The sequence below is a fragment of the Toxorhynchites rutilus genome, chromosome 3 (genome assembly GCF_029784135.1).
Source record: "Toxorhynchites rutilus septentrionalis strain SRP chromosome 3, ASM2978413v1, whole genome shotgun sequence".
NCBI lineage: Eukaryota > Metazoa > Arthropoda > Insecta > Diptera > Culicidae > Toxorhynchites > Toxorhynchites rutilus.
In genome coordinates this window covers 146,617,003-146,627,807 of record NC_073746.1, presented here as the reverse complement: position 1 = coordinate 146,627,807, position 10,805 = coordinate 146,617,003, and positions in this window count along the sequence as shown.

Below are 10,805 nucleotides of genomic sequence, written 5' to 3'. Positions count from 1 at the left end.
AAAATAAATTTATTTTCACTAAATTTAAAGATTACACATCAAAGTTCATACTAAGACTGAATGCTATCTTCTGTTCTCTGCCTTTTTATAATGTCGGTATCTCGCGTCAGCAGATTCCTTGTTATCCGTACGGTCGCGTTGTTTCCAGATCGGGTTCCTTTGAATGATGTCGCGTGGTCAGCCGTTGTCATCAGTTGTTTTATCTCGCGATTGTCTTGATGGGAGGCCTCTGGATGCAATCTGATCCTGGTTGCATCGATTGTTATGATTCGTTGTTGCTCTAAGTGGTCGTCTGGGGTACATCTGGTCGTAACGTGCATATATATTAGGCTGTCAAAAAAGTCCTGCGGTATTTTTTTTGAATTTTCATTTGTTCATAAAATTAGTTACAATCATCTGTTTTAAGTCAAATATGCGCCGTTTTGTTCGATGACTTGTTCCCAACGAGATGCCAACTTCATAATACCCCTGTTATAGAAGCTCGCTTCCTTATTGGCAAAAAAACTCGGATAGCCAATTTTCACAGGCCCTTTTTTGTAGCTAACTTCTGACTACCTAGCTCGTTCGCCATGGACAAAAACAGGTGGTAGTCACTTGGTGCAAGGTCCGTTGATACCGCACAACAAAAAAGCGAATGTCCTTGACGAAATAAGGAATAGAAATTTAAATTCAAACATTTAATGAAATCACGACGAATAAATTATTTAAACACTAAATAAAAATTAAAATGATATCAGAAAACAACGTCAATCCAATTCAACCAAACATGTATGAAACAATAATTATTCCGAAAATTAGATCCAGTTTACGTTTATTCAAATAAAAATCAAATATTCATTTAAATAGTATTCGCTATTATTTGATGTTAGTGTTGATGGTGCTGATGATCATATATCGGACAATACTATTTCCGATTGTGTCAAGGGAACGCGTATCTGAAAGATGACCGTTACATTTTTTTAAACATAGTTCGGTGATTCATCGAGTTAAGGGAGCTTTGTTGGGATGTTTTGATGTCGACATAAAAGCCGTCGAGAATCACTTGAAAAAGTTTTTCGCCTATAAAACACAGATGTTAGAGGAGAATGGAATTATGAAATTGCCCGAAACTAAATTGCTTAAATTGGTTCTAGATAATGATGACCAATATATTAGGTTGGGGAAAAACATTATCCATTATTACATTATTACCTTTTCATGCTAGCGATTGACCAGAAACTTCTAAAATTGGCAAACAGAAGAGGTGGTGTGTTCCATCAGAACAACGCAAGGCCACACAACTCCGGGAGCTTGATTGGGATGTTTCGATGCATCCACCATATAGTTGATGGAAGCGTAGCAACTTGTAACTAACGTTACTATAACAACATCGCAACAGTTGTTTGTTCATCGTAGTACTCTGGTATATTAGAAGTAGTCAAATAAAATTTTCATTCCAATTTGTTCTCTCAACTCGACCAGACGTCTTTTATTTCCACTTAATACGCTCAACAGGTTATGGGCCTGCGTTTTATGAAGAATTGAAAAGATGGAGAGGACCGGAATCGTCAAGTTAACCAACGAGAACTACGATTCTTGGAAGCTAGACGTTGAATTCCTACTCGTTCGGGAAGGCTTGTGGAAGTATGTAGTTCCTGGGACGAAACCGGAGCTGGCTGCTGATCAGTCGAATGCTGTTGTGGTTGCTGCATGGGAAGATGGTGATCAACGAGCTCGTGCGACGATTGGGTTACTCCTCAGCCGGAGCCAACACGGTCACATCCGGAATACAACAACTGCCAAAACCGTGTGGGGAAATCTCAAGAAGCAACATGAGGAGAAATCGTTAACTTCAAAAGTGCATCTCTTGAAACGAATCTGTGATCTGAAGTATCACGAAGGCGACGACATCGAAGAGCATCTACAGAAATTCGAAGATTTGTTTGAGAAGCTTTCGAACGCCGGTACGGAACTGGACAATGATCTTCAAGTGATCCTGGTCTTCCGAAGCTTACCCAGTTCCTTTGACGCGCTGACAACGACTCTGGAGAATCGATCTGAAGAAGAACTTACGCTGGAAATCGTGAAGAATAAGATCATCAACGAAGTTCTGAAGCGAAATGAATCTTCATCAGCGGATCCAACTGTGTTGAAAGCGGACGGGAAAACCAAGAGCGTGGTGTGTCATCATTGCCAGAAGGTTGGCCACAAGAAAAGGAATTGTAAGCTGTGGCTGAAGGATCAGGATCAGAACGATCGAAACCAGAAGAACGGTAATACCGTGGATGATCGAAAACTGTCCCCAAACAACCGAAGGCCAGAATTGCAAAATCGGAGGAAGAAAAGTTTGCATTCAGTGTCTGGGATGATGCTGCCGTGAATTGGATCGTTGACTCTGGTGCAAGTCTGCATATGAGCAGGAATGAGAAGTATTTTGTGAGCTTGGAAGAACCGAAGGACGATACACCACGTTTCGTAACGGTTGCGGATGGCAAAAAGGCTGCTGTGAAGGGGATAGGAAACTGCAAAATAAAGTGCTACGGATTAAACGGTGAAGAGAAGGAAATCCTGCTAAGCGATGCTCTCTTTGTTCCGGAGCTCGATATGAACTTGGTATCCGTCGGAAGGTTGGTGCAGAAGGGCGCTAACGTCACGTTCGATGAGAAGGGTTGCACGATTGCGAGCGGACAACGAATTGCTGCTGTGGCACCTCGAATGAACGGTTTGTATCACCTACGTCTAGTAGAGAGGACGAACGTTGTCACCGAACAGAACCATGCGACGGACTGCATACACGAGTGGCACCGTAAACTAGGACACCGTGATGTTCAGGCCATCCTTGAGCTGGAACGTCGGCAGTTGGCTGAAGGCAATCAAGTGAAGAATTGCGGATTGAAGATTACCTGTGAAACCTGTCTGCAAGGAAAAATGGCTCGTACACCGTTTCCAAAGAAGGCGAAGAGGAAGTCCAAGGTGATTCTCGATTTAGTGCACAGCGATCTTTGTGGGCCGATGAACACGGTAACACCTGGAGGACGTCGATATTTCATCACTTTTATCGATGACTTCAGCCGCTATTCGACGGTGTACCTGTTGCGGGAGAAGTCAGAAACTATCGATGCGCTAAAGGATTTCGTACAGCAGATGAAAATTCAGTTCGGCAGGCCGCCAAAGGTAATACGGTCGGATCAAGGTGGCGAATACCGAAGCAAGGAACTCATGGCATTCCTGAAGAATGAAGGAATTTTGCAGCAGTTCACAGTAGCATACACGCCTCAGCAGAACGGCACTGCCGGAAGGAAAAATCGTTCGCTGGTGGAAATGGCGAGGTATATGATTCTGGACAGCGGAATGGATTACCGATACTGGGGTGAAGCCATTAACACTGCCAATTACTTGCAGAATATTCTGCCGACGAAGTCAGTACAGAAGACGCCATATGAAATTTGGAAAGATATCAAGCCGGACATGAAGAAACTAAGGGTGTTCGGGTCTCCTGCATATGTCTATGTACCAAAGCAGAAACGGAAGAAGCTCGAACCCAAGTCAGTCAAGATGACTTTCGTTGGATATTCGGATCAGCATAAGGCGTGGCGGTTCATTGACACGACAACGAATAAGGTAGTATTCAGTCGTGATGCAACTTTTCTGAGTACAAGTTTTGCTGATGGACAGAAGTGTATAAAAACAGAAGAAAAAGAAGATGACGTCGTAGTTTTTCCGCTAACACCGAACCCGTCCAACACATGGGAAGCAGAACGACCACCACAACCAGAAGACGATGATGAGGATGAACTTCCCAGTGACGACAGTATGTACGAGGATGCTGATGATCAAGATCTCGACGATAGTGAAGAAGAAGATCAGGCCCCGGACGTAATAAATGGTATCCAGGAACAGGAGGAGCAACTTGATTTGCCAAGAAGATCAACACGTGCAACTAAAGGAGTCAAACCCGATCGCTATGGTGCAGATGGAAGAATGGTTCAGCAACAGTCCAGGGAGCCATGTACGTACCATGAAGCCATCAGTAGTGCTGATAACGCATCCTGGAAGGCAGCGATGAAGGATGAACTTAAGTCATTGGAGCAGAACGGTGTGTGGGAGCTCACTACGTTACCTCCAGGAAAGAAAGCCATTAGATCCCGGTGGACCTACAGGAAGAAAGAAGATGAGTTCGGAAGGGTCATCAGATATAAAGCCCGACTGGTAGCCCGGGCCTTCACGCAACGCTCTGGACTCGACTATGATGAGGTGTTTGCGCCTGTAGCGAAGCAAGCAACATTCAGAGTACTTTTGACCATTGCGGCTAGGTGTAATCTACTAGTAAAACATGTGGACGTGAAGACTGCATATCTGAACGGGAACCTCAATGAAACTATCTATATGAAGCCACCACCAGGAGTGCAGAAAGAAGATGGTCAAGTTTGCCTGCTGCGTAAAAGTTTATATGGCTTGAAGCAATCCGCAAGAATGTGGAATCAGAAGCTGAATGAAGTCCTGTTGCGAAATGGTTTCAAACAATCTGTGGCGGATTCAAGTGATTCAAGTGATCCAGACGGAGCATGGCTACAACTTGTGCCAGAAGTCGTACATCGAGAAGCTTGCTGTTCGTTTTGGACTGGCGGATGCGAAAGGATCAAAAATACCAATGGACCCCGGATATATACAGCAAAAGGAGGAGTCGGAGAGGCTTCCCACTAATGACAAATATCAAAGCCTCATTGGTGGTTTACTGTATTTGGCTGTGAATACCAGACCGGATATAGCGATAAGTGCGTCAATCCTTGGAAGGAGCGTCAGCCAACCGGTTGAGCAAGACTGGACTGAAGTTAAAAGAGTGTTGAGGTACTTAAAGGCTACAAGCAACCATCAACTTAGGTTGGGAAATGGTACTCAAACTCTTGAAGCCTACGCAGATGCTGACTGGGCTGGCAACGTCAAGGATCGGAAATCGAACTCCGGATATCTCTTCCGGCTAGGCGGCGGTACGATCGCATGGTGTGCAAGGAAACAGACGTGTGTCGCATTGTCCTCAACAGAAGCGGAATATATTTCTCTTGCCGAATGCTGTCAAGAACTGATCTGGTTTAGGAAGCTCTTGCAAGACTTCGGAGATGCTGTGAAGACCCCAATTCAGATCTATGAAGATAATCAAAGCTGCATCAAGATGTTGACCAGCAACGGAGAAAAACGATCAAAACATATTGACACGAAGTTTCATTTTGTAAATAATTTGGCTGAACGGAATGAAATCAGAGTCACCTACTGTCCAACGGAAACTATGCTGGCGAACATCCTTACGAAGCCCTTGAACAGAGTGAAACTGGAGGATCTACGTGAGAAACTAGGAGTTACATCAGTTAGCGATGAGGAGGAGTGATGGAAGCGTAGCAACTTGTAACTAACGTTACTATAACAACATCGCAACAGTTGTTTGTTCATCGTAGTACTCTGGTATATTAGAAGTAGTCAAATAAAATTTCCATTCCAATTTGTTCTCTCAACTCGACCAGACGTCTTTTATTTCCACTTAATACGCTCAACAATAGTGCGGATCTGGCACCAAACGATTACCACCTTTTTCTCGCATTTCAAAACTTCCTGAGTGATAATGAATTAGGATCAAGAGAAGATTGTAAAAATCTATTGATAGATTTTTTCATCAATAAAAACCGGGATTTCTATAAGAAATGCATTAGTAACCTAACTTTAGAATAACAAATTTTAAAACAAAATGGAGCATATTTGACTCAAATCGGACAATTCTAAGCATATTAAAAAAGTTTTGAATTTTAATTAAAAATAATGGATTACTTTTTCTCCAACCTAATATAAAAGATTAAAATAGATTTTTAATGAAGGAAAATTTCATTGATGAATTGAACAAAAGTCTGCGGATACATTTTGAAAGATAAAATTATTCATTCGTTTTTCAATTGCACTTTCCACACCACATAACAGTGATGCTTCTGAATCCGGACGCTTTTTTATCCGGACACTTTTTCATTACACATTGCCAAAACCATGACATTTTTTGCATGTAGAATTAATGTGACTGATAGTTACTATTATTACACAAACCCATGTCCGGAATAAAAAGCATATTCAGAAAATGATTTTAAATCCGGAAGGTCAAAAGTTGTATGTTAGAAACCTTAGTCTGGAGTATGGAGTGTGGAGCAAAGATTTTCGAAAAAAAAGCACGGAAAAGCACTCGCCGTACTTCCTTAAGAGAATACGAGAAATTTTGAGTGCTTTAACCAGACGCTGTTATGTCATTACCTTTGTCTGGGTCCCTTCACATTGCTCAATTCCGGGTAATGAGAAGGCTGACTCATTGGTAAAGGTAGGTGCAATTGAAGGCGATATTTATCAGCGTCAAAGCGCCTTCAATGAATTTTATTCTTTTTTCCGTAAAAATACCATCGCTAACTGGCAACGTTAGTGGAATCTTGCCGATGGCAATGTCTGTGCTTGTGGCCGAGGTTACCACGACATCGAACACGTTGTTTGGTCGTGCGAGGAGTATCTTGTTGCTAGATCGAATTTAGAAAACTCTCTTCGGGCTAGAGGAAGACAACCCAATGTGCCGGTGAGAGATGTGTTGGCTCGGTTACTCCTTGATTATATGTCCCAAATATATGTCTTCCTAAAAGCTATCGAAAAAAAGCTTCGTGTGTGATTGTCCTTATATCCTTATACCCTCCTTTCCTTCCTTTGCGGGTAATTCGTCCCCTTGCTATAAATAGTAGAATAAGGTGAAATGTAAATATATATTAGATATAAGATAGGCTTAAGAATTGAGTATGAAGAATATATGGCGCCATCTTGTAGTGGTCATCTTGTAAAATACAATAAATAATTGAATTAATAAAAAACTTTTGTACCAAACGTGTTTCCATTGAGTCATGCTACTTACGACACTCCCATTAATAAGTTCTACATTAATTAATAAATAATTTCTCTCAAAGAATTGCAAAGAAAACAAGTGTCCGAATTTAGAAGCAAAAGTGTCCGGATTTAGAATCACGACACGATGAAATAAATTTCAAAATTTGAGTAAATATAACATGGTTTTGTGGAATTCTGTGATTCATAACTTATATGAAGGTCTTCTAATTCTATAGGAATGATAGTTTTTTATGCTATGATATGTCAATATTCTTTAGTAGTTGAAGTTATATTCGTAAGCGTCCGGATTTCGATGCATTACTATACTGAGGTATACTATCGATATCGGGACCAGATAGATTAACAGTCCACTCATTTCTAAGTAAGGTAAGGTGGGTGTTTCCACCCGCCTAGATGTTAAACATCAAAAGAAACAACCAATTCCCAAAGTTGAAGTTTAAGATATTCGAACTAAGATGACGGAATCATCTTCAAGCTTGAAGTGTTATCAGGTGAGTGCTCCTTGAAGCCAAGATACTCTTTCTCCATCCTTTTCTCGTGACAAGGAAATCTTCCCATTGACTTCCCGAACCATTTATTGACCGGCAGTATCACGTAACCGATTCCGTAAAACATCCGCTCGTAACTTGTTAGATTGCGCAATATAGTTGACACTTCTTTGGCCCTTGACTATCATGTACAGAGAGTATCGTCATCGTGCTTTGAACCTTTATATGTGTTTGTTATCCTTGTGGAAATTGGTTTGTGTGTGTGTATCTGACGCTTTTAAATGGATAGAGAAAATCGAATGAAAAATTCAGTTGCACAGTGTTTAACAATATGATGCGAGGAAAACTTGCAACTGCTGTAAAGATGAAAAGGCTGAATCGTTCAATTATCCCAAAACCATGGTGCTTAATGTCGTAAAACTTTTCAAAGAACGCTGGACTTTTTGGCTGATACTGATGAACAACTGACGAAAAGGATTATGGGCCTGGTTCGGGGAAAAATTCGGGCAATGAGTTATGGTAACCAATATTCGCTTTGCTCGAAAATCATGGGAATCAATGTAACAAATATCTAAATGAAGAAAATAACGAATGGCAGTATTATCTACAATTATACCTATTAAGAAAAAACAATTCTCTAGAAAGTCACATATCAACCATATCTGAATGCTGATTGCATCTGTAAGCCTTGGATGTATTAATTTTGGGAGAGCTTTCCCTTGTCGACCTTGTCGTTCAGACGTGATAAAGGACGTGAAGAAAGGCAAACAACGAGGGAAAGCATAAACAGATATTCTGTCGAGACGGGCGCATGAATAAACCAAGGTTAATTATCGAAACGCTGAGTGTTTGAGCATGGGCTTGAAGAGACTACGGTCCGCGGCTCCCCCAACGACTCGGGATGGAACCACTCCCAATGAGGAGGTGGTAGATTATTATGTACACACCCGACTGTGTACTTTGGCTAGGTTTTTCCCGGAAAGTGTAGCAAAGTTTATTGCACTATGTGTGCACCATCCTCACTTTTGCTGAGGGAAATAAGATGTTATCCCTGCAGTGAGTGTTCATTCCTGCATCGAAAGGAAAGACACGCGAAGTGTCGGAAGTGGTGGGCGTCGGACAGAAAAATCATGAACAGCAACACTTTGAGTGCCATTCTGCGCAGAAAAACTTAAAGAGTGAGCGTTTTTCAGCAAACGAAGGTGGTGCACTTTGCGTACAAAAATGAACGAGAAAAAAAGCAGTACACATATCACCCTGGTGATGAAACTGGAAGGGGGGGAGGGTTTGCTTACCCAAGTACGACTCGTATGCGTACTTCATGCCAGACGCACATGTCATATTTGCAGACACCCCGTATCGGATGAAGGTTGGCAATAGAGTCGACCGGATCCGGGGAAGAAGAAATTGCATTTGTAGTTTGTAGTGTTTTTGAGACAGACAATGTTTGAATTGTGGTCGAGGTTAATAGAACCTTGCAACATAAAGATTTTTATGTGATTTTTTGAAAAGCTGTAATTTCGTGTCAAATGAGCATCAGAAAATAAAATACATCATTTTGAAGCTACAGTTTTATTAATTTTATTATTTATGAATAAGTTTGAAAGTTTAATTATTGTACTGGGAGTCAAATATATTAGTAATGCTCGTAAAATGTTCGTTTTGTGGTTTTATTTTTGTTAGCGTGCCTCTCGACATCCTGACTATTCTAATATCAGCAAATTGTTGTTATCTGTATAATGGATTAGCTGGATGTTCACAACATCCTATATGTTTTTATCGGATAAACACCATTCAGTTTGCAATGAATATCAATCAGCTGTACCATTTTGTATCGTTCATTTACTCATTCAATATGTTGGTTAATAAATTGAGACGGGAAAGAATGTAAGAGTTAGAGTCCCATAATGGGACTACTTCGAAAGTAAACTCGATCTGGCTTATTGCCATTTCCGATTGCAACACACTACTAAACCACAGAATTCTATAGCAATCAACTATGAAATATGTTCAACGAACTGAACACAAAAAGCTACGCCAATAAATCTGTAATATGTGCCTAATGATAACAAAAGTGGAATGAAAATGGAAAATGACAAATGGCGAAATAATAAATTTGAACTATTGATTCTAGCTCCGAACAAAACAAAAACAAAAAAATAAAAGTTACGAAAACAAATCATTTTCTGAAATGTAAACCTCAACAATAAAGAAAATTTACTTCATCAACTTTGTAACAACATGAATTAAATCAACTCTTATCTTTGATCACGGACATCAAGAATCATGATAATTACCTTGAATGAGAGTCAAAATCACTCTAATAGATCAAAAACCAACAGCTCTGGAACAATTTCATCCGTCACTATCACGAATATCCTGAAACGACCGGATAATTAATTGATTCAACAATCTTGACAAATGATAACAGAATTCATCATCTGCATATCATTGTTTGTAGCTTGCTATGATAGATATCTAATAACGCTGCCCTACACTTGATTAGCATCAACACCATCAACTCAAAGCCCATCATCTGTCGCTCAGCCGCACACTGAATCGCACCCGATTACTGATCCCCTCTGTAGGGATACATAAATCACCGGTACAATCCAGCTGCTAATTAACGGAGCGCGCACAATCGCCCTAATGTCGACTGTAGACTCTTCCGAGGAAACCATACCATGGTAAATTTGTCTCAACTTTAAACCGCCACGCCATGTATCATCATGAAATATTATCCAATATAATCCTGACGGCGAAAGTGTCCGCCAGTTGTTACCTAGAGCGCTTCGGGATTGCTTTTGTCTTTGATGGCTCGGTCGATGTCGGTCGAACAGCGCAAACGAAGGCAATTTTGATCAAACAATTAGAATGAAGACCGTAATTCACTTCATGATGGGGATGAAACGAGCCGCGGTCGACTGAAATCATCATTGAAGGAGTGTTGAGTCAGTGTTGCCTAGTCGAGACGTCTAGTCAGAGAGAGGAAATAAAGAAAAACATTATGTAGAAATTTTCATTGATTGTTTCCATCAACCAGATTGAAGGTCTCTAACCGCTCTACAATTTGTTCTCTGACACCCAACTTCTATCTTTCTTAATTTCACTGTAATATAATAATAAACAATTCTTGGTGAAAATTTAAGCAAAATCTTCGAAAATCACGGTTTTTACTTCACTGTGCTACTTAAATTTCACCTTAACTTTGTGATGTTACTTTTTTCTCTCGAAATAAGTCATATTTGAAACATAAAAAAGGATTTTTTTCAATCTGTGTACTGCCGTTCTACGCATAGTTGTAGAACTGCCTACCAGAAGCTTTAAGCATTTCGGTTTAGCAATACACTAGGTTTTTTTTATAAGCAGAAATCTATTGTTTAATGTATTGTGAAATGATCCCCTCACTTGAATCAATCAATT